Genomic DNA, 23,771 nt, shown 5'->3' with positions numbered 1-23,771 from the left:
GACGTGCGTCGGTCTGTTCTTGATGACATAATATGATGAATTGCAAAAAAAAAAAAAAAAAAAAAAAAAAAAAAAAAAAAAAAAAATGATCACAAGTTTAATTCTCCTGGGAATGAGAACTTTTATACCGAATAGGGTTAAAAGTATCAGACCCAAGGAAAACACTTGGTTTGATGAGAGCTGTAAAGAGGTTATTAGGGCCAAAGAGGTAAGCTTCCGTTGCTATAAAGCCAACCGTATTGAGGAAAGCCGGAAAGAGTTCAAACAAGCCAGAAAGGCCTGCAACGCCCATATTTGACAGACCAAATTTTTACATGACCAAAAGTTACGGCAAAAAATATTGCAATGTCCCAACGGCAGTAAAGATTTTTGGTCATTTGTAAAAAACATGAAGAATTATTCTGCTTCTTCGGTTCCTACGCTCGTTGTTAATGACACTCCTTTTGTTAGCTCTTTAGAGAAAGCTAATCTCTTTGCTAGGCAGTTCGCCGCCAATTCTACGCTGCCAGTGAGTGTAATGACTCCTCCTGTACTTGAGCGAGTTAGTGATTCAATGGGACCAATATTTTTTCGCACTCGTACTGTGGCAAGAGTACTAAGAGATCTAAACACACGTAAATCCACTGGTCCGGATTGTATCCCCGCTATTGTTCTGAAGAGGTGTTCTTTAACGCTGGCAAAACCACTGCGTAAGCTTTTTCATCTGTCCTACTCTTCAGGTCTCGTTATGAGTGGATGGAAAACCGCATTTGTCCAGCCTATTCCCAAAAAAGGCGAATCTTCCTCACCCTCTAACTACCGACTGATTGCACTAACGTCCCTTCTTTCCAGGGTCATGATAACGCTGATTAATTATCAGCTCAAGAAATATCTTGAAGATCGAAAGCTTCTTAATGACCGGTAAAACGGCTTTCGTAGCAATAGGTCCACTGGTGATCTCATGGTTCATCTCACCGAACAGTGGAGCAAATCTTTACATGGTTTTGTAGAAAGAAAGATTATTCCTCTCGATATTTCAAAAGCATTTGATAGGGTTTGGCATCAGGCTCTCTTATCGAAAATGCGTACTTTCGGTTTCCATGAATCCTTGCTTCATTGGATTAGTAATTACCTTTCGGATTGTGCAGTGCAAGTAGTATTGGATAGATTCAAGTCTGAAAACCATAAAATAAATGCTGGTGTGCCACAGGGCTCTGTTTTATCTCTAACACTCTTTCTCATTTTTATTAATGAACTCCTGTCTGCAACTTCTAATCCAATATTTCACTTTTGCTCTAGTGAAATAGCCAGTGGCATTCCTCCCCTTAAACAGTTCAACCTTAATACTCGCGTTTCTAGGAATGCTCATCATTATACCCTCGATCCCAACTTCGGCAGTACTGTCAAATACAGAGATTCGTTCTTTAGCCGGACTACGCAAATGTGGAATGCCTTACCACACTCTGTCTTTCGTAGTCATTGCAATATTCAGGAATTCAAAACCAATGTGCACCGACATCTCCTTTTAAACCCTCTCTCCTCTTCCTAGTGCTCACACTGTGCCTCTGCACAATAAGGTTAGTACTATCCCCTTGAGTGTGAGTTTATTATAAAAAAAAGACAGTGCCTTTTGTGTTGACGTGTGAGCTCTGCACTATATTTTTAAGAATGACGTTAAAGAAATCGTATGACAGTTCATAACCTTGTCTAAAACATCAAAAGGGTCAAATCGTTTTCAACTTACATATATTGCAGTGCAAATTCTCGATGGTTATCCTGCACAAACGCACAAGTTTGGCAGGGATGCCAAAACTAGGCATAGCTCTATAGTCATATGCGTCCTTAAAATCGATGAAAAGATGGTGGGTGTTGATTTGTTTTTCTTTTAGGATCTACCGTCATACAAATATTTGATCGACTATATACTTTCCTTGAAGTACATGGTGCCATGATGGTTGGTGCTTAGGACTGTCATGTTAGAGGTCTTAGGTGCAATCCTTGCCTATGCCATCTAAAGTTTTTTGACTGGTACTGCCTCTTGTGGTATCACAATGGGCCTTCTCTTTTGGCCTAAGTGTGTGAATTATGAATCCGAATCCTCTTTAACCTAATCTAACCTAACCTCTTGTGAGGAACTAAAGAATCCTCTTGGTATGAAAAGTGTTTTCTCAAATTAGACGTTGTTGTTATTCAGGAGGATTTCGAAGAAGATACAATCTAACTCGAAGCAGATATTCTAAAAAATAAAAAAAGCTTACTTTATCCCGACGGACAGTTCTCTTAGCTCAACTAAGTTAAGATGAACCAGTTCTGAAAGTAGTTTATAAATATTACACTTTATTGTGTCGATGGCGTGCACCAGGACACCTGAACCCTTAGTGCGCTCTTAACTGGGATAGGTGCAGAGACTTGTCAAATTAGTCCACGACGGGTAGACCCATGTTTTGGAAGAAGATGCTCTATTATTACGCAAGTATTGGAGCATTACTTCGTGTGGAGTGAATTACTCGTACTTCAACAAAATTATTGTTGCCTTTAATTCACCCAATACATAAAACTTATCATATAAAGGAATTAGCTCCTAAGTTTTAGAACAAATTTGGTTAGCATAGTTAGCAGCTGTCATAGACTTAAAGAAACTTTAATTTTTTTTAGCAAAATACCGTTCTCGCAGAATATGCAGTGCAAATTCTTAAAATGGCTAAAAATCTCTTATTTTGAAACATTTTTTACCGGCTTTGATCTAATTTTTCAAATCGAACCAGACGTTTCTGAGATTAACGCGTTCAAACAAACAAACATACAACTCTTCATATTTCTTCATTTTTATATGCATAGAACTTTTAACTTCTTTTGTGTTTTAATTATTTGCATGATATGATAAATTGAGTTCAATTCACACTATTTCGACACATGTATCAACCTTAATAGACAAGTGTTAATATATTATAATTTATCGCAAGTAAAAATTCCCTTAAATCGTTTCACGTCACAGGAACAGTGTATTTCCAATCACTGTCTGGGAACGTGAATTCGTATATCTTATATCTTTGTGTAGTCATCATAACAATTTATACAAAAATGATATTATCATGATTTGACGTAGAAAATTGCGATTGCGATTGTGAAAAATATAACTTATTTTTCGTCATTTTGCAAAATGACTCGTTGATATTTTATTGTTTACTTGGATTGTCCCATAATAAATTAAAATCGTCTGCATATCCGTACAAAGAAAATACCTATGACAGCTAAAAAGCTAACGTCAATAACTTAAATTAGTCATAGATACTGTTATCCTTATAATGTAAATAGGCATACGTAACTTTTGTACCTATTTCATTTTATATTTTAATATTTGTGTAGAGATTGTACACACTAAAGGAATTCTAATAATATTTTATGTGTCATTTTATTTTCGAATTAAAGTGAAAGCAAATTCTTTATTATATTTGTATCAAGTATTAGGAATCAATATACGATATTTTCAAAATATGCATAAACATATATATGCATTTATATACATACGTAGTATATTATGATAACAGTGAATGTTGTAACTGATATCAGTCTATTCGCAAAGTCGTGGCTGGTATTTATAATGGACTTATTTTTTAGCTTTTATCTGTACGTATTTTATTCTATTTAATATAATTTTTTAATTTAAAAAATATTCTTTAAAAGGGAGAATTTTTGAATAGAAAGTTCGAAGTTTTTGAACACTTAGTTTAAGGGTTTTTCAAGATGATGTTTCGTTTTGATATTGAAAACAAAAGAGTAATGGAGTGTATTTCATTATAAATCAAAACTTACGGGACTGATTCGCACTTTTACGGCTGTATGTTTTCGCCATACCTTCATGAATCCTATCTCAAGATAGAAGTCTAGGGCTGTTCCAGAAATTTAATCACTTTCAGGAAAAATTTCTTGCCAAATTGTAATTGTTTCGTTGCTAAAATTTATTGTAATCCTCATTAATATCTTAAAATTCTGGTGATAAGAAATCATTTATTGTTTCTTGGCAGCGCAGTCCATTCACGATATCAATTGCACTAGCATAATTTTCAAAAAAGTAAATTGCACTAAACTCAATAATAAATTTTAGATTTTCCGAGTTATTAATATTTTTAATATTTCAACTGTTATGATGCTTGTTAACTTAGCTTTTCTGATGAAAACACAGATACGGTATTTCTGGAGATCGACTAACTTAAATACATTTAGGTCACTATTCAAAATACGGTGTAATGTTGTTTGCGAAAGGTGTGATTTAATAGATCGACGAGCAATCTTAAACCCGTTTTTATTTGCCAAATGTGAAAGGATCAAATTAAAGATTTGGCATTAACAGAATATTCTCACTTGGTATTCCCTACCATATTACATTTGAATTTTGGATATTTTGAAATAAGCCTTTTTTAAAGGTTGGATAAGTTTTTGAATACCTGAATTCCTAGCTAAGGTTTAATATTTACCGACACTTTAAAATTAAATATGTTAGGTAATAAATATTGTAGCAAAAATCGCCGAGAACGTAAGAACTTAGGAAAGAAAGAACCCTTGAAAATAAATAAAACAATTTGTAGCTTTGAAATAAATTTTATTTCAAAGCCTCTAGTTCCCGAGAGGTATATTTTTGTATAAATAAATTGTGAAATTGCTTTGTAGGATTGATGTTACGGAAATGTGCCAGCTGCTTAGGGATCTGCCAGAGAGAAAAAGAGAACGCGCTTCATTTAACGCGCCTTTTATGCCTTCCGAAGTCTCCACGAAAATTCCCTTTTGAATCCTGCAGTCTTCTTCTTTTTAATAAACAGGTATCTCTTTCTATCTCAACTAATCGGCCATTCTCCTTCATCTGTTCAGCTTTATAATATTAGTATAAATTTTCAATCAGAAATATGTATTTGTATAATAGTTTCCATCACATTCAAATTTTAAAATAATCAACTGCCGCCTCGTGATAATATTTCTACGTTTTTCTTACCGAAATTCGAAGTCGATGACCGCAACCTTAAAAGCGTTAACTCTAATTTTGCTGTTCTGTGGCGGCGATCTCAAGAAGTGGGCACAACACATTGTGGCGTACTTTAGGTAAGGATCTTGGCCCTTACACCCAAATAAGATCTAACTGACTGAGGAATTGAAGCCGATGAGCTATTTGAATAGATACACGTTCTCCAAGTCGGCTCTAAAGAAGCTGGATAGCACCCCTTACAATCGATTTATTAAAGAATGTGTTTGAATAGCACGATATCTGAAGAAAAATTGTACTTTTTTTGCATTGATGCATTGATAAAGAGCTTATCTGATTTTCAGCACAGTTTCTTAAGTGGAAGTTAACTTTAAAAAACCTGGCAATCTTTACAAGTTTTTGCCTCTAATCTATGGAAAATATAAATTAAGAAGATATTATTTTGACGGATTTTGCTTTCGACCGCTTTCAACATTCAAGTTCCTTAATATGGGTTTTCATTTAAATTTGTTAAAGTGTATAAAAAACTTTTTAATAAATCGTACTCAAACCTTGAAAATAAATTAGTGTTTTATCTAAAACTATTATATATTTTTCAGTTGTGCCCCAAGGGAGCAATCTTGGTCCACTCCTATTTTTAAAATTTAAAAATGACACTTGTACGTTGTATTCTAGAATATCTGTTGTTTGGTGCAATTACTACAATACCAATACGCATCGAATTGAAGAGTTTAAAGAAGGTTCACAAAATTTGCCATCGATAAAATTTATCGTATTAGTAGATTCCTTCTTTTGAAGAAAGTTCTCAACTTATTGACTCTTGATAAAAGAAGATCGTACTTGTTTATTATGTTTGCTTATGATGTCTTATCTTTTCATCTCTAAACTTTCTTTCAGTTATAAATTATTTGTGTTTGAAATTACCAAGAATATTTTAGCGATACAGAAAAAGATAAACTTCAAGCTTTTCAGCCAAGTTGGCTAAGCTTAGGATCTATTGTAAAAAAAAATCACGACCAGATCGTGTCATCCACAATTTCTTGAAAAAAACAGAATCTTTAAGAAAAAAAAAGATCTGGCCGACAGCAGAACCTGGCATGCTGCGATAAGAGCCGTTTAGCCAGTATTGCATTTAATTTGGTACATTCCTTGCGGAAAACGCGCAAACAATTGGAGCTATTAACTGCGGTTTTTCGTTCCTTAAAAAGTAGTAGATTGATTATTTTACGCAGATTGGTGCCAGACCCAAATATGACAGCAGTCAACAACCAAGAAAGGTTAGAATTTGCACGTCACAAGTTACAATCCAATTAATTGCACATAGCTGTTGTTATTCGAAATGGAATTATATGGCCAACAATTATATGGTAACAACGGTTATTGGCGTGATCTGAGAATGGAAAGAAAGGGGGAAGTTCTTCCCCTAAAGAAACTTCGGCGGTGGCAGTTGTATGGTCAGTGTTGCCATAATCTCAAATTTCATAATGCTAGATTTCAATTTTTAAATGCTAGATCGTATGGGAGCTCAAAAAACAAAATGCTAGATTTTAAAATCCATATAAAACGTCCATATCGATGATTAAAAACCAAACATCTTAAAAAATGCAAAATAATATTACATAACAAGAAAAAAAAACAAAAATAAAACAAAATTAATTAAAAAATAACTAAACTTAAATGTAAATAGGTATTAACAGCACAATGTTTTTAAGTATAGGAACATGTTTCATAATTAATTATTTAATTTTAAATAATTCAGACTTATCACATTCTTATTTATAGTTTTTAAAAATAAATTTCTTATCCATTTTATAATTTTCGATAAATAACGAGTTATCCCAAAGTTCTTCATATAAATAGTCCTCTTCGCCCTTAGGTTTTTCATTCTTTGCTTAGGCTCCAACTTGTACTTAGAAAAATTCATGAGTTTTTTGAGCGTATATGTGAATCTTCGTGATTTGACGTTATTAAGGTTAAATCAGAATGTTTGTAATAAAAAAAAAATGATGATTTTTATTTTTTTCAAATATGATATAATCAAATCAATCTTTTAAAATCAATTTTGGCATTCAAGAATGCAAAACTTAAAAACAATAATGCCAGAAAAGCATTTAGCATTATTTTAAAATTTCATAATGCTTTTCTCTTCTCTATAATGCTAGATCTAGCATTAATAATGCCGTTATGGGAACACTGTGTATGGTTTGGGGCCGGTTTTGAACGTGAAAATGATCCAACTCACGTTATTAGTCAAAGTTTGGAGTGGTTCGAGTCCAATAATATAATTTTGATGGAGCGGCCGGCAAGTTCTCCAGATAGTAACCATATTCAAATTTGTTTGGGAATTTTGACACGCAACGTTAATGCCTTAACCAGTCAATTTGTCAGTGTTGCTGACCTGCGAGATAAATTAGTGGAAGACGATTCAATATTAAAATAGAGTATTTGATGTGACCCGCACTGATAACTTCCCAGCCCGTCTGTCTATTTTTCTTGCTTAAAAGTTTGTAGCTTTTCGCGTTAGGTTTAAAAAGTTGTTAATTGAATTATTCTTAAAAAATTTAAAACTATCAACAATATTTTTCATATAAAGAAATAGTTTAGTTTGAAAACCTAGTTTTGTTAAATAGATTTTTAGTCGAAAACAAGTTTTTACCAATTTAAGGAGAATTTCTTAAATTTGTACAAATTGGATCAACGAAATTAATTTGAGAGATATCAAGAACCGAACATCAATTTTTACCAAATTTGCGTACTATTTTTTGTAGATTTTATTTTTTAGGAAAAAAACGGGCTGTTGGATTTTTATAAAAAGAAAAATACTTAATGTCGAAAACAATATTTTTTTTAAATTAAAAGAGTTGGTAGACAAATTTTTTTTAATTTTTAAAGGCTTTTTGAGTCGTAAGAAGTTTGTTACCAAGTTTAATTATTGTTTTTTTTTAGGTTTTTATTTTTTGTAAGAAACCTGTCAATTTGCTTTTTCTCAAATTTTTTCTGAATGTTAAAAACGATATTTCTTATAAGTTAAAATTAGCTGGAAGCCATAATCTTTAATTTTTGAAAAGATATTTGAGTCGAAAATCAATTTTTGACAACTCTTGTTAAATTTTCTTTTAAGTTTTAATTTTTTGTAAAAAAATCTGTCAATTCAACTTTTCTTTAAGTTTTACTAAATATGTATTGACAATAATATTTTTTAATGGATAAAAGTAGTTTAAAGCCAATATCTCAGAGTTTTGAGAAGATATTTGAGTTAAAATTCAATTTTTACCAACTTTGAATAATGTTTTTTTTAAGGCTTTTATTTTTTATAAAAAAAAACTGTCAATTCGATTTTTCTCAAAATTTTACCAGATGTTGAAACTCGACGTTTCAAGGTCCCTAGAGTCGTTTGTACGTCCGTACGTTCGCGACGTCTTTTTCGTCGTCCATAACTCAAGAACCAGAAGAGATATCGATTTCAAATAAATTTTGTTATACAGATAATACGGCAGAAAGGGCTCTCAAGAAAATTGCGTGGGTGGTTTTTTTACCATAGCAGTTTGAAAAAAAGGTGAACATTTTGGTTAACCCGAAATATCTTACGAACCAAAAACACTAGAGACTTGAATTAAATTTTATATAATATACTGTAACGTAATACCCAACAGGTACATTTTTTGAAAAAAATTAATACAACGGTTTTTTTTTATAAATCAATAAAACTGAAAAAAAAAATTGTGACCTCTAAAATTTTACGACTGAAATATGATTTCATCTCTAAAACAATTTTGCGCAACGACGAATAATGTTTTTGACATCTAATACAATTTTGAAAAAAATCTAATTGACAGTTTTTTTATAAAAAATAAAAATCTAAAAAAAACATTACTCAAAGTTCGTAAAAATTGAATATCGATTCAAATATATTTTCAAAAACTTGAAATTTAGGCTTCAAGCTTATTTTATCTTATAAGAAATATTGTTTTCAACATTTTGAAAAATGTTGTGAAAAATCGAATTGACAGTTTTTTTTACAAAAAATTAAGAACCGAAAAAAAATTTAACCAAAGTTGGTAAAAAATGATTTTCGACTCAAATATCTTTTCAAAACTTTGAGATAATAGCTTCTTACTAATTTTTTCTTATAAGAAATATTATTTTTAATATTAGGACAAATTTTGAGAAAAATCGAATTGACAGTTTTTTTTACAAAAAATAAAAACCTAAAAAAAATGTATAAAAGTTGGTTAAAATTGGTTTTCGACTCAAATATCTCTTCAAAAATTTGAAATATTGGCTTCAAACTAATTTTATTTCACAGAAAATATTGTTTTCAATATTCAGTAATTTTTATATTAAAATCTAACAGTCCGTTTTTTCATAAAAAATAAAATCTACAAAAAATAGTACGCAAATTAGTTAAAAATTGATACGAGTACATATAGAAAACTTTTTAAGCAAGACAGACGGGATGGGAAGTTATCAGTGTGGGTCGCATCCAAGCCTCTGGTTCTTGAGCTATGGACAACGAACAAAATGTCTCGAACGTACGGACATATACGGACTCTAGGGACTCTAATCTACTGTGAATCATATATAACTTTAATACAACTGTTTGAATATCACTTAAGCATATTAACAAGAACATAGTATCACATGTATACAAAGGCCAAGAGGACTACAACAAATTGTTAAATCTATTTCTGTTACTAAGATTCAAACAATCCATCCTTGATAAATTAATTTGTGCCTACAAAAACTTCTTATAACAAGTATTGTCATAATCCCTCCATATCTACGTGTTACCTACGTTATCAGTAGCTAAGGTATCCTAATTCACGCTTCGAAGCTCCAAGACTTCCATAGTTGCGCTGTTCTATATAGCATTTAAATAAACACACTGACGTCACTATTAACTTTTTCTCATCATGGCAACTAAAACGATGATGATGGTTGAGAATAGAAGAAAAAAAATAATAAACATTTCATTGCCAATTTCCGTCCTTTTCTGACGATAGCAATTTTCTTCCATTAACTCTCCAGATTGCAACCGGCTGCTGCTGGTCGCTCGAGGTCGGCGGCGCGGCCGGCGTGGCGTTATGGTAATGGCAATGGCGTAGTATATCAAAAAGGAAAAATTCCCACCCTTGTCATTATTTGTATCCAAATACGCAAACAAAATAAAATCGTGGGTAAAATTCGTTACGTGCCTATATACCTACATACGAGTATGTATGGATACCTAACTAGCCAAAGCACTGGCGTATTTTCATTCATAAAAATAGTAGCTCAAGTTGATATTTTCCTTGTCAACGATTATGACAGTGACGACGCACGACGCACGACGACAAACTGAAAGGTGTGAGTGTGACAGAGAGGCAAGCACCACATAGATATTATATCTTGTTTTCCTTTTTGCCAAGGATACGAATGTCGTACATATGTATCTGTGTATATATTTCCAGGAAACGTGCTAGGCACCTATAACAAGGAGGACGGTTAAACTCCCAATCTAAACCACCCACCTGTTGTCAAGAGACAAGAGTGACTATCCAAGCAAAAGGCACCCTTAGGGATACCGATAACCATGTTAGCCAGGTATGAGGGTTGGGAGAAGGAGCAGAGTGGAAAAGTACCGTTTCATTCATAAAATGGCAAATTTTACGCTTGTTGTCGTGATTCTCTCCCTTTGCCGCATCTCTTCTACTTCACAAACATGGATACTAGGTTTTTCAATAATCATCCCATTTTCCAAAGAACTCCAAGACCGATATGGCGTAGGGGTTTGTTGTTATTGTTTTTCGAAAACCAACCTTTAAAAAAGGGGAGCAGATTGTGTTTGTGTATTTGGTGGTGATTAAGAACTTGGAGCTCGATCGATTTTTCGTGCTGAACTTCTGTGTTAAGGTATAAAGGAGGGGGCTTTAATGTAGGAGAGAGTTTATCATTTTTAGTATACTCGTATGTATGTAGCAAGCTTGATGGTTTGCCAAAGAGAGAGAAAGTCTATTCATATAAATTCATATGTAGTAAACTTGACTTTGAATATTCATGGTTAGAGCAGAGGTTGTGCAGCTCGAGGGAACTTTTTTTTTTGTTAAAGGGGTTGATGGTTTTTTTAGTGGTGTAGTCATGAACTTGATTTTCATGGTAGCCGGGGGTAGTTTTGCAGCTTAAATGCTCTTGTGCACTTTTGGCAAGTCATTCAATGGTAAATAATAGTTTTTAAAAAATAAGAAAAAAAGGCGATGGAAAAACTTTTTTCATGGTCGTCCGGAAAACTCAGCAGAGAAGAAATTATTTTCGCTTTTAATAGCTATACCTACTTATGCCTATGTTCATTTCATTTTTTTAAAGGGATATGAAAGGATTGTGAGGATTGAGAGTAAAAAAAAACAACTTACTTGAAAATGTCAGTGGATTATTTGGGATAATTTATTGAGATAATATTCCTTACCTGGAAAACAGAAATAAAAATATTTTAAAATTTTTTATAAGGAAAAATTTAAAAACATTGTGCATAAAAAGAAATAATTAGTGTGTTTTTAATACTGCCTACACTTCTTCAAATACACATACACATATGCATATGTATTGCATATATTTATTGCGTAACACTTTTAAATTAATGAGTTAATTTTAAGAATGCTTTTCAGTTTCGATTTAGTATAAATGTTGGTGGATAAGGGGGGAAGTTCTGCTATAAAAGGTGATTTTTTGGAAATTCAAAAACAAAATGCATACAAAATAATTTGAATTTATAGAAGATACTGTAACTTTATGTTTGAAGATAATTTTTTTGTTTATAATAAACACACACAAGGGGATATTACTAACCTTATTATGCAGAGGCACAGTGGGAGCACTAGGAAGAGGAGAGGGTTTAAAAGAAGATGTTTTTGATTTTTGAATTAATGAATATTGCAATGACTGGGAAGGACAGATTGTGGTGAAGCATTCCACATTCGCGTAGTACGGCTAAAGAACGAATCTCTGTATTTGACAGTACGGCCTAAGTTGGACTCGAGGGTATACTGATGAGCATTCCTAGAAGCTCAAGTATTAAGGTTAAACTGTATAAGGGAAGGAATTCAACTAGCTATTTCACTAGAGCATAAGCCTTTAAAATAACGATACAAAAGGGTCGGACAGGAGACCTTACGACGATGTTCAAGCGATGTAAATGAACTTATGATGATATTATCATCTATCAATTTAAATGCCCTACGTTCAATACTATCCAAGAGGCTTAAGTAAGTTGCAGGAGCACCAACCCATCTATGTTAGTTATACTCAAGCTTTGGACGTATGCAAGTCTTATAGATAACAGCTAGATCAGAGGGGGTGAAATATTTCTTGCATCGATTAAGGAAACCAAACACCCTGCCGAATTTTTGGCGACATCGCGTATGTGATAATTCCATAAGAGGTGCTTGATGACATACATGCAGAGAATATCGAGGTTTTCAGTCTTATTGATGCAAGTGCCATCCATGGATAATGGCAAAGGGGGTATATCTCGATTTAACGATACAAGATACAAGACAGCATTAAATTCCACGCGGTTTTTAAATCCAAATTGAACAATTCTGTTTAGGTCGGAATTTAATGAGCTTATCATATTTTGTCATTGCAGTTCCACATCCGAAGAAGAGGGATGTGAGTCTGAAAACGAATATGAAAAGCTAAGAGTACTATCGTCAGCGATATAATATATTGGATTAGTTATTGTAGACAGGAGATCATAAATAAAAATAAGAAAGAGTGTTGGAGATAAAACAGAGCCCTGGGGCATACCAGCATTTATTTGATGGTTTTCAGACTTGAATCCATCGAATACTACTTGTATTGAACGATTCGAAAGGTAATTACTAATCAAATGCAAACATTGCCCCCGGCCTTAACTCAAATGTTGGCATACTTCTTCAGACGGTATTTCCAGAATAAATGCTTTAGTGTTGACTACTAGAAGGTTAGCCACTACAGATGTGACTTTAGCATAGCTCCACAAAAAATTGTTAAGAGGCGTTAAATCGAACGAAATAGGCGGCCAATTGTCTGGCCTAGAAGTTTTAATTAACTGTTTGCCAAAGTCGCCTCTTAATTTGTTCATTTTAACGCGTGCTGAGTGGCATGTAATATACCGTCTTATTAAAACTTCAAGTCATACAAATCAAGCTCTTTCATTTTTCGCTAAAAACAAGTATGTTATCATAAAACATTAGCCCTTGATATAAACTGTCTTTTTTGGATGAATTGTTAGCTCTTGCAATCGCACTGGCTGCTCTTTGCTTCGATTCCTTAATTCCAATCCCGCCTTTGATTAAATTTTTCACATGAGGTTCTTAAAACATGTCCTTTAAGAAATGCTAAAAATTGCCAAGAACGGGGTAGTTAAGGCTTTAAATCAATAAGGTATCTTTCTTTGTTTCTAGAAATGTTCATTTGTTACGAGTCTTTATCTGACTGTATTTGAAGTTTTGAGAAAGCCTTGAATTTGATGCTTTCATAGTTTTTAAATATTTTTGGGCTTAGTTTTTACTTATATCAAAAAACCAGGAGATTGCCAAATCCTTTTCCGACCGAGTTACAAGTAACCTCTCTCGAAGTTCTCTGCCGCCAACACAATGTATCGAAAACCAGTGGCAACATTGCCAGGATGCAATCAGAGAAGCCGCCTCTGATGTGCTGGGTTTCAAGCAGCCACCAACAAGGAACCCCTAATTTGATAAGGAATTTCAGAAGGCAAATGCAGCCAAACAGCAGGCACGCAAAGCGGCGCTGCATAAAGGGACGAGAGCTACTCATGAGCTCTATAAGCAGAAGAGGCGAGAGGAACACTGACTTCTCAGAACAAAAAGAGAGGGCATGAGAAGCGTGCGGTCGATGATGTTGAGAGGTTTAAAAGCAAGAATGAAGTTCGAAAGTTTTACGAACAGGTGAAACGAAATTCACAAGTACATAAACCTAGAACCGAAGGCTGCAAAGACGAAAGTGAAAACACCATAGTGGAACCGCAGTCAATGCTGAGGATATGGAAGGACCACTTCTGCAGACTATATAACGGCGACGACGAACCGAATTCCGCTGTCAGGCAGGATGATCCATTTCACATAGCCGACGAACTTAGACGAAGTAAAGATTGCCATATCTAAGCTGAAGTCTAGCTTCTTAAAGCAGCTGGAGATAAGTTGGTTAGGAGCATGCACCAACTTATCTGTAAGATATGGTCGGAAGAAAGCATGCAAAATGAATGGAACCTCAGTATTGTTTGCCCGATCAGTCTACTTACATCGCCTATAAAATATTCTCTGCCGTAATATGTGAACATCTAAAGCCCATCGTCAACAACCTGATAGGTCCTTATCAGTGTGCTTTTAGACCAGGAAAGTCCACAGTTGATCAAATATTCACATTACGGCAGATCCTGGAAAAAACCCAAGAACATTACGGCAGATCCTGGAAAAAACCCAAGAACCCCAAATTGACACCCACCATCTTTTCATTGATTTTAAGGCCACATATGACAGCATCTACAGGGACGAGCGGAATAGAGCCATATCTAGTTTTGGCTTCCCTGCGAAATTCGTCCGTTTGTGTAGGACGACCATAGAGAATTCACTCTGCTTCATAAAGGTTGGAAACAACTTAATATAACCTTTCGATGTCAAAAAAGGTTTTAGACAAGGTGATGCGCTATCATGGAATTTCCATAACATCGTACTTGACAGAAAAGTGCAGAGCTCCCACGTCAAAACTAGAGGCACTATCTTTCAAAAGTCTGTCCAATTACTGGCATATGCTGATGACATTGACATAATCGGAAGAAATCAGCGTGATGTTAATGGGGCTTTTGTGAGTATTGAGGTAGAGGCAGGAAAAATGGTTTAAACGGTTAATGAGGGCAAAACAAAGTACATGCTTTCGTCAAGAAAGGACATACAACACCGACGTCTTGGTCGAAACATCACCATCGACAGAAGGAATCCGTCTACCTAGGCTCCGCTGTAAACGCAGAACCAAAGTGTCGCCATGCAGAAGCATGGACTATGACAAAAGCGGATGAAAGCACCTTGGGTCGGTTCGAGACCCAACGAAAGCGTTCTTCGTGTGATCTACTGTCCGGTATTCATCGAAGGGGAGTGGAGGAAAAGATGGAATGACGAGGTGCACGGGCTGTACAGCGACGTAGACTTAGTCAGAACTGTAAAAGTCGAACAACTCAGATGGTTGGGTCACGTAGAGCGCATGGAAATTAATGCTCCGGCCCAGAAAGTCTTCGAATCCATACCCCCAGGAAAGCGCAGTAGAGGAAAACCGCGGATCAGGTGGCGCGCACAAGTGGAAAGTGACCTCACCCAACTTGGAGCGCGAAACTGGAGACATCTAGCTAGGGACCAAGCTAGATGGAGAAGTTTGTTGGGTGGGGCTCTAGTTCACACTGGAATGTAGCGCCACCTTAAGTAAGTAAGTAATAACAAAAAACATAATATAATATATGTATATACTGTGGACCTGCTCCGAGCCTTGTATGATCTTTACTGACCTTAAAGCATAGGATTTTTGTATTGCAATGAATAAAAGAATTTAGCCAATTTTATCTGTATCGACCTTTTCAAAAAAAAAAAAAAGAATACTTAAAACTGAAATGTATTCGTAATGCATGAAGTCATAACACCTATGATCAAGTCTTAGATCAAGTACTTATTGACTGCATTAATATAATGACAATAATTACTTTAAGCTACAATACTTTCCTGGACCAGAGTTAAACTTTTGATTTGTAGTGAACTTTCCAAGTTTTTTCTCGAGCTAACGATATTCAATTAGCCAACATATAAAATTTTAGTCAATTAGAAGACCGAGTTCTTAGTAAATATCTTCAGTGAAATCCAAAAACGAGCTTCAGCATGGACATAAAGGCTGTTTTTTTTTGACGTGTGGTTTTCAATTTGACAATATAATTTTTTCGGAATTCGTCTTTTTGACAGCTGTCACTTGATGTATGCTTATTCGATTTACCATTTTACAATGAATTGATTCCCTAAACGTTTTATTTTTTCTTGAAAACCAAATGTCTTACAAAATACCCTTTACCCTACTACATTGATCACATCGACACCTTGCCGACTTTCACCAAACAGAATTGAGTATCGATCACCACTTCTCTGCTGATCATCAATTTTGAGAAGGCTTTTAACAACGTCAACGGAGAGTTTATCTGGCTTGCTTGGAGGAGGGGTATCTCGAATAAGGTAATCTCTATTCCAAATGTCACGTAATACACTGAGGTACAGGTTGTCAGAGGTGTTTAAAAACTAATAAAAGGAAGAACAGATGGACAATTCCCATTTCTTATTTCTCTTCCCAACATTATGCCAAACAAAATCTTAGGTAAACACTTTTTCAGTAGTCTTGAAGAACTAAACGACTTTGCAGAAAACAGTCTCTTAAATTTTATCAAATCCTCTTATTGTCGGGAAAATGACAACAGCTAGAACCTAGGTTACACGCACTTACTTTTCATGGAGGTTATAAAACTTTCAGGACAGAACTAGGGATCTACACTGATCTAAGTGTGTCGATAATTAAATCAATCACCAGCCCATTCACCTAACCCAACCTAACCTAATAGGGATCAACCTGTATAGATCTGAGGATTTAAGTGAGTAAGTATCTAGATAAAGATATTTAACATAGACTGTGTCCAGGTTTTCAAAGATAACCATTTTAAATGATTTAGATCTCTCATGTGTCAAAAACTAGTTTGACAGCTGTCAAATACAAAAGTACACTGACAAAAAAAACCAAGTGAATTGGGAAACATTTAATTAAAAAGTGCTTTTTCTCTAAGCTTTTACTGGAATCGTCGTTTTGTATTACAATTTTACGTCAAGAAAACCTTTTAACCTGTATACCTACCCGCAGTTATCAGATCTGAAAAAAAGTCTTTCCAACATTAAAGCTACCACGACTAACCTGCTGCTTGGAAACGTTCTTAACCAACCTCAATTTTAAACTGATCATATTATATTTATACTATAGTACGTACATATATAGAACTTAAAATAAAAAAAATATTTGATATATCAAAAAATAAAAAATAATTTAAAACTTATCCAAGCGACAACCACATGGCCAACGACAAACGACAAATTTATTCGACATAATTTATGTTCGCAAGTAGGCCGCGCAACTAAATTGCCTGCTGCACTACGAAATCGCTAAGAAATGGCTTATACACAAAACTAAAAATAATACATTCGAGTATATATATAAAAAAGCCAAAAGAGTCTGATGTCTGTGTACTGTAATCGGGTGGACGTGGCGTCGCTAAACGCCAACACAAAAACGCTCATTCCACTTCGATTCGAAATGCAAGCAAACAAAGCACAGCAAACAAAAAAACGAAAATTCAAAAATAAAAAGAAAAAATGTCAAATAATCAAAATAAACCGAAAAAATCGAAAATTACTTCAACCACCGATTTGACAGCACGGAGGCATGAAACCGTAAAAAGTGACGTGAATAACAAATAAATTCCCTGCCACACACAGAAAATAAACAATATTAAAAAATCGAACAGAACTTGAAGTAAAAACCACTTCTTTTTACATATACAAACATATTTATGTAGCTATCTTATTATATATCGAAGGAAGGAAAAATATCGAAAAATTAATTTTTGAGGAGGCGACTTGGCTCTCAGGTCTCCGATATTATTTGCAAGTTCTTAGATCCGCGCACACTTCTTTCAGAAATCTTTTTGCGGAGGATGTAAACACTGCCTGATGCCACACGACACTTTGGACGGACTTCCATTGGAAAACATCCAGATTCATTTTTCTTTTCATTTCTCGAAGACTACGAGTGACGACGCGCCGAGCGTCGACCGACCAAGAAACGCACAGACGGACGACGGACGTGTGTCATCTGGGGGATGGATGCCACGCGACACTTGATCGCTTTTGCAGAATTTAAGGGGGCGAAGCGCCAATCTGTCCGCCCAGTGTTTACGTCTTGCCACTTTGCACCCACGGCGATTCGGTGGTGCGGCAATAACTGCGTGGTGGTGGCTCGTCGGTGTGGCACACGCCACTGACCATGACCTTGTGTTGTATACGACAGGTGGTGTCTTCTGTTTTTGTTCCAATTTCAATTCAAAAGTCGATGGTGGAAAGAGCATTGACACAGAAAAGTGAAACGCCCCCGATCGAATTCGCAATTCGTCGTCGCATGTGAACTCTCACCGCGATCTCTTCCTTAAAGCGGAAATGTCTACAGCACCATTTTTCGTTTGAATATGCTCTGCATCCGATTATCCAAGAAACCCAGAGATGCTACGGATGTTCGTTCAATTAGCCAAGATCATGGGTGAATATACACCACGATCGCACACCGCAACCGGCCAGCTTCAGAGGTCGTGGATCCAATACGGTATTAAAAATGTATATATTAAGATGATACGAGGGTGTGTGAAATTTGTTTTTTTGTATGTGATGATCTGTGCTTTTCAAATCCGGGGTCTCGCCTACCCTTAATTGAATTATATTCATTTTACATATAAATGCATATTTGGTTTTGTGTTGGCTACGTCTCGTCTGGAAGTGCAACTTTGAAGAGGCGTTTTATTCGTTCTTTAGAACCAACCTATGTATGATCGTTTTTTGTTAAGTGGTTGTGATGAGTTTAGGAAATTGAAAATAAAAAGGTGGAATGGCCTTGTTTGGTGATCATGACTTAAAAAAGAAGTTTCTTGCTTGATGTGAATTTATTGAATTAACATAAATTTTGATAACTAGCAAAAACAATATAAAACCATATAACTCTGATGATAAGTGGGTGGGTGTTTCGATGATTCAAGACCAACTGATCACTTTTACTAAATTAAATGTCATTAGAGAACTTAATTTGAACTTAAGCCTTAATTCATTAAATTCGTAGAAGAATTCTTTCTGCCCATAAATGTTGGAAACATCTTAATAGAACCTTTTGATGTCAAAAAGGCCTGGGATTTCCATAACATCGTACTTGACAGAATAATGCAGAGCTTCCACGTCAACACTAGAAACTATCTAAAAACTATCTTTTAAAAGTCTATCCAATTACTAGCACATGCGGATGACATTGACATAATTGGAAAAACTCAACGTGATGTCAATTGGGCTTTTGTATGTATTGAGGTAGAGACGACAAAAATGGGTTTAAGGTTAATGAGGGCAAAACAAACTCCATGCTGTCAAAAAGAAAGGACCTTCAACATCGACGTCTAGGTCAAAACGTCATCACATCAAGTAACTTTGAGGCAGTTAAGGTCTCTATATAGGCTCCGCTTTGAAGAATAACTCTCGCTGATTGCTGTTTCCTTGGGCAACTGATTAGTAAAGCCTCCTCTCTAGCGACCAAAGTGTCATCATCCCCGTCCTGCTATAGGGTGCAGAAGCATGGACTTTGGCCAAAGCGGATGAAAGCACCTGGGGTCGTTTCGAAAGAAAAGTTCTTCACGTAATCTACGATCGCTTATGCGTAGAAATTGAATGGAGGAGAAGATAGAACGACAAGCTGTTCGTGCTGTACAGCGACGTAGACTTAGTCATTAGGTTACAAGTCCAAAGACTTAGATGGCTGGGTTACGTAGAACGCATGGAAATCAATGCTTCGGCCCGTAAAGTCTTTGAATCCACGCCCACAAAACAGTGCAGTGTAATAAGGGAGGACAGTAGATCAGGTGGCAAGCAAAAGTGGTTAGCGACCTCAACCAAGTTGGAGTGTTCAACTGGAGACATCTAGCTAGAGACCGAGCTAAATGGAGAAGTTTGTTGGGTGGGGCCCTATTCCACACATGACTGTGTAACTTGAGTAAGTAAGTCCTTTATTGATTGTTATATTCCTATACGTATGAACTTATTTCATACAAGTGTTTTCAAAAAGAGGTTTCGGTCCACTTTGTTGAAGTGAACATGCTGACATTTTTCGAAGTTTCAATTTTTTTGTTAGAGAGATATCTGTGTATCCTTGTTAACGCACATTCTGACTTCTGTAAGTCCGTACATCCGTATACGTAGATAACAGTCAGATCACTGTGTTAGAAATATTTGTTGCATCACCTTAAAAAACATAAAACACTTTGCGCCGTTCTTAGCAACATCGCGTATGTGATCGTCCCACTAAAGGTGGTTGGTAATACACATACCGAGAATATCAAGATGGATAATGGCGAGGGAGGTTTAAGTTGATTTAACAATACAAGACACCACTGGATTTTCGAAACATTAAAGTCCAATCGGTAAAAGCTAAGAATACTATCGTCAGCGAAACAACTAATTGGATTAGAAGCTGAAGACAAGAGATCGCTGTTGAAAATAGGAAAGAATATAGGGGAAAAAATAGAGCCCTGGCGCATACCAGTATTCATTTTGTAGCCTTAAGTCCGAAAGGTTATTTCTAATCCAACAAAGGAGGAATGCATCTGAACCTAAGGTACGAATTATCGATAAGAGAGTCTGATGCCAAACCCTATTAAATTCTTTTGAAATATCAAGCGCAATAATCATACTTTCTTCAAAGATTTGCTCCATTGTTCCGTGAGGTGAGCCATGAGACCACCACTTGACCTAACACTGCAAAAACCGTATTGCCGATCATTAAGAAGCTTTCGAGATATTATAATCAGCGTTTTTACCTTGGAAAGGAAGGACGTAAGTGGGAATGGGCTGGATAAAATGTTGTTTTCAATCTACTCGAAACGTTAAAAGATGAAAAAAGCTTACGTAATGGTTTTGCCAGTGTTGAAAAACACCTCTTCAAAAACAATAGCGAGGATACCATCCGAACCAGTGGATTTAAGTATTTTGATATCTGTTAATACTCTTGCCAATATAATCACTAAGTACTGGCGGAAGCATAACACTCACTGGCAGCGTTGAATTGGTTAAGAACTGCCTAGCAAAGAGATAAGCTTTCTCAATGAGCGTAGAGATCGAGAAAGAGGAGGAATTCCTCATGTTCCTACGAATGACTTACTATTTTAACTACCTTTTTTACATTGCAGTACTTTTTGCTTTAAGTTTTGGACATGCATAAATTTGGTGGAATATAGGCGTTTTATTGGCTTGCTTGAACTTTTTAGCCTTATTAACCTCTTTACAGTCCGAATCAAACGATGCGTTTTAATTTGGTCTGACACCTTTAAACATGTTCGGTGACTATTCAACGATCTTGAAATAATTGTTGAGACCATCCTATTTGGCTTTTACGTATTGCCAAATGGTTCTCTTTGGAGCTTTTTCTTTATCTGGAGAGTTTTAATACCAGAAATTAGCAGATATTTAGTAAGCGTAATCCATATTCCACTACTGCACTTCTTTTTCAAATATGCAATCACATGTTGAGAATATAGAAGTTTTACAACAATCAATCTTCGCTTTTCCGAGATGCGTTTTAACAAAATCATCGTTCCATTTTTAGTAATGGGGTAGCTTTTACTTTTCAAATGCTCATAAGATGGCAGCTCCAAAAGAAACAGCTTTTAGTTTTGTCAATATTTTAATTAAAAGGCAAACCTTTACTTGCTTTAAGTACTCACATACCCTGGAGAACTGTTTCGAGAGAACAAATATTTTGAGAATTATTGTTGGCTCTAAATGTGGAAAAGTCCATTTAAATATATCATCTATCTTTTATATCGAAAGATGCAGACCTTGTCTTTGATTACACACTCTTATGAGTCTTATGATTCTCTTAACTTCCACAAATTCTACAGAATTAAGGCAATAAATTTAACAACCTTAATTTTTTCCTTACCCACGTTTAAAAAAAGTTATTAACTTTATTTTAGTTTTCCATATTTCTAAATTTTCTATTGTTCAGTTATAAAATGAGTTATGTCAAGGACGAATTTTTATGAATACCAAGAAAATTTTTGAATTTAAATATCAAATAATTTAACAAACAAAGCTCAATAAAGGAAGAGAATTAGCTTTAAACAAATTCAATATTTTATTTGTTGTTATAAAATTTCTTTATACAATAAATGGTGTTCGAAAATATGGATTTAAGGCTTTAAATCATCATTGCAGAATTTCTCAAATTGGGAAGTTATATCATCCGTCTCTCTAATTTAAAGCGTGGACTTAAGAAAATTGTTTCGTATATTTACACATTTTTAAATTGTTTGTCTGAGGACTATGCGAAAAACTGTTTTTAAATCTGAGCTTACCAAGAACGCCAACGTTGGTTAGATTATTTGAAAATATGGCCCCTGCCTGAAGCAGCACATTTCACTTGCAAAGGGGGTTTCCATTACCTTACAAAAATAGTTCAGAGGTTTTACACATCGGTAATAAGACCGATTCTCCTGGACTCTGTGACAGTATGGTGGACTGCATTAGACAAAGGTGTAAACTGCGACAGACTAAGCAAAGTCTAATGTTCGTCTTGTCTATGTAGAAGTGAATCGCTAAGTACTTACCCATCTGTGGTATTGGATACTCTATACTCCATCTGACACCTCCAAATTTCTATACTTTTCAGGTCTTTTTGGTAGGATAAAGCATTCCATTTGTATACCGATGGCTCTAAACTAATTAGAGATTTGGTATTCTGAACGACTAAAAGTAAGTCTTTCATTTCGCCTTCCTAATCACTGTAGTGTCTTGTCAGTAAATCCTTGGACTCTGTCTCTACAAACTCTTTAACAGTTCATAACTGTCGATCACCTCTAATACGGATGACACAATACTTAAACATTCTCCTCTTTTGAGAACTTTGCCAAAAATGGTACAGTTCTATTAATTCCATCTCGTTTCGTTATTGCTGGACACTTTGAGGAAAACCAACATTAAGCTGAACAAGGTGATTGATATCTCGAAGCTAAGCAGATTTCATACCGGCCACTGCCTTATTGGAAAGAACGCTACGGAGCAAGCGTATTCTCAAATGACTTTTGCAAAAGCTGTATGGACTAGGAAGAGTAAGGAACAGTTCTTCAACTCCTCTGTACATTTCGTGCTCCCGCTCAAAAACGTAAGCCCTTAACCTAGGAGAATTTTACTTAAACGATCTTAAACAAATTAACATATTTAGTATTTCACGTTTCGTAAGTTTCTCCAGGTGTCATTGGAGGTCAGAAGAAGGCCTCAAGATGCTTATGGTATAAGAAAACTAGGTCCATCAACTGATCTAAGTATGTCCTATTCAAAGTAACCTAAAATATTTATATATAGAAATCATATATTTTTACGCATTTCAAAACATCCTTCTTATTCTATATGAAATAAAATAATGCATTTTTTTAATAACAACTGATTTGTTTTTTCAAAAATTCTTCTTTTACAAAAATAATAAAAATAAAAGATTGTCTCGGTTGACACAGTTTCGGATGGTTTTCGGAAAAATGTTCAGTGTTTGTTTTTATTTCGTCTGGAAGAAAACTCAAGCAAGGGGAATGGATATGGAAGTCGTCGTCATCATCATAGAAGCGGCGGCGTCTCGAAGTCGAAAGTATTTTTAACGATTTTGAAATACTTTCCTTTCGAACAATAATTATAAAAATAAATATTGGTGCTACGTTTCGGATCTTGAGTATAGATAATATAGAGTGATGGGGTGTGGAAATAGGTATTTAAGTTTTTGTCACCACATTGCACGTCAATTAATATTTCAAATTAACTTTTTGTTTTGTTTCTGTCGTTTTTATTTTAATATATTTGAAGCATAAAATTAACTTAGCGAATACTTAGCCGTTATTACTTTCTTAGATTATTTTATATTTTTCACATTATTTGATGTTTTCAAAATAGAGGATCCTGCTTTTGTTTTTGTTGGAAGATGG

At 35.0% G+C, this 23,771-nt stretch overlaps 1 protein-coding gene across 1 annotated transcript in view; it reads left to right on the top strand.

The window, feature by feature from the left end:
- Positions 1 to 23,771, top strand: part of LOC129945193 (uncharacterized) — a 95,727-nt gene that overhangs the window by 41,193 nt on the left and 30,763 nt on the right. The window lies entirely within an intron of this gene.

The sequence above is a fragment of the Eupeodes corollae genome, chromosome 1 (assembly GCF_945859685.1).
Source record: "Eupeodes corollae chromosome 1, idEupCoro1.1, whole genome shotgun sequence".
In the NCBI taxonomy this organism is placed as follows: domain Eukaryota; kingdom Metazoa; phylum Arthropoda; class Insecta; order Diptera; family Syrphidae; genus Eupeodes; species Eupeodes corollae.
Note: the sequence above shows the minus strand (reverse complement) of the source record. Positions and strands in the feature narration are given on the sequence as shown.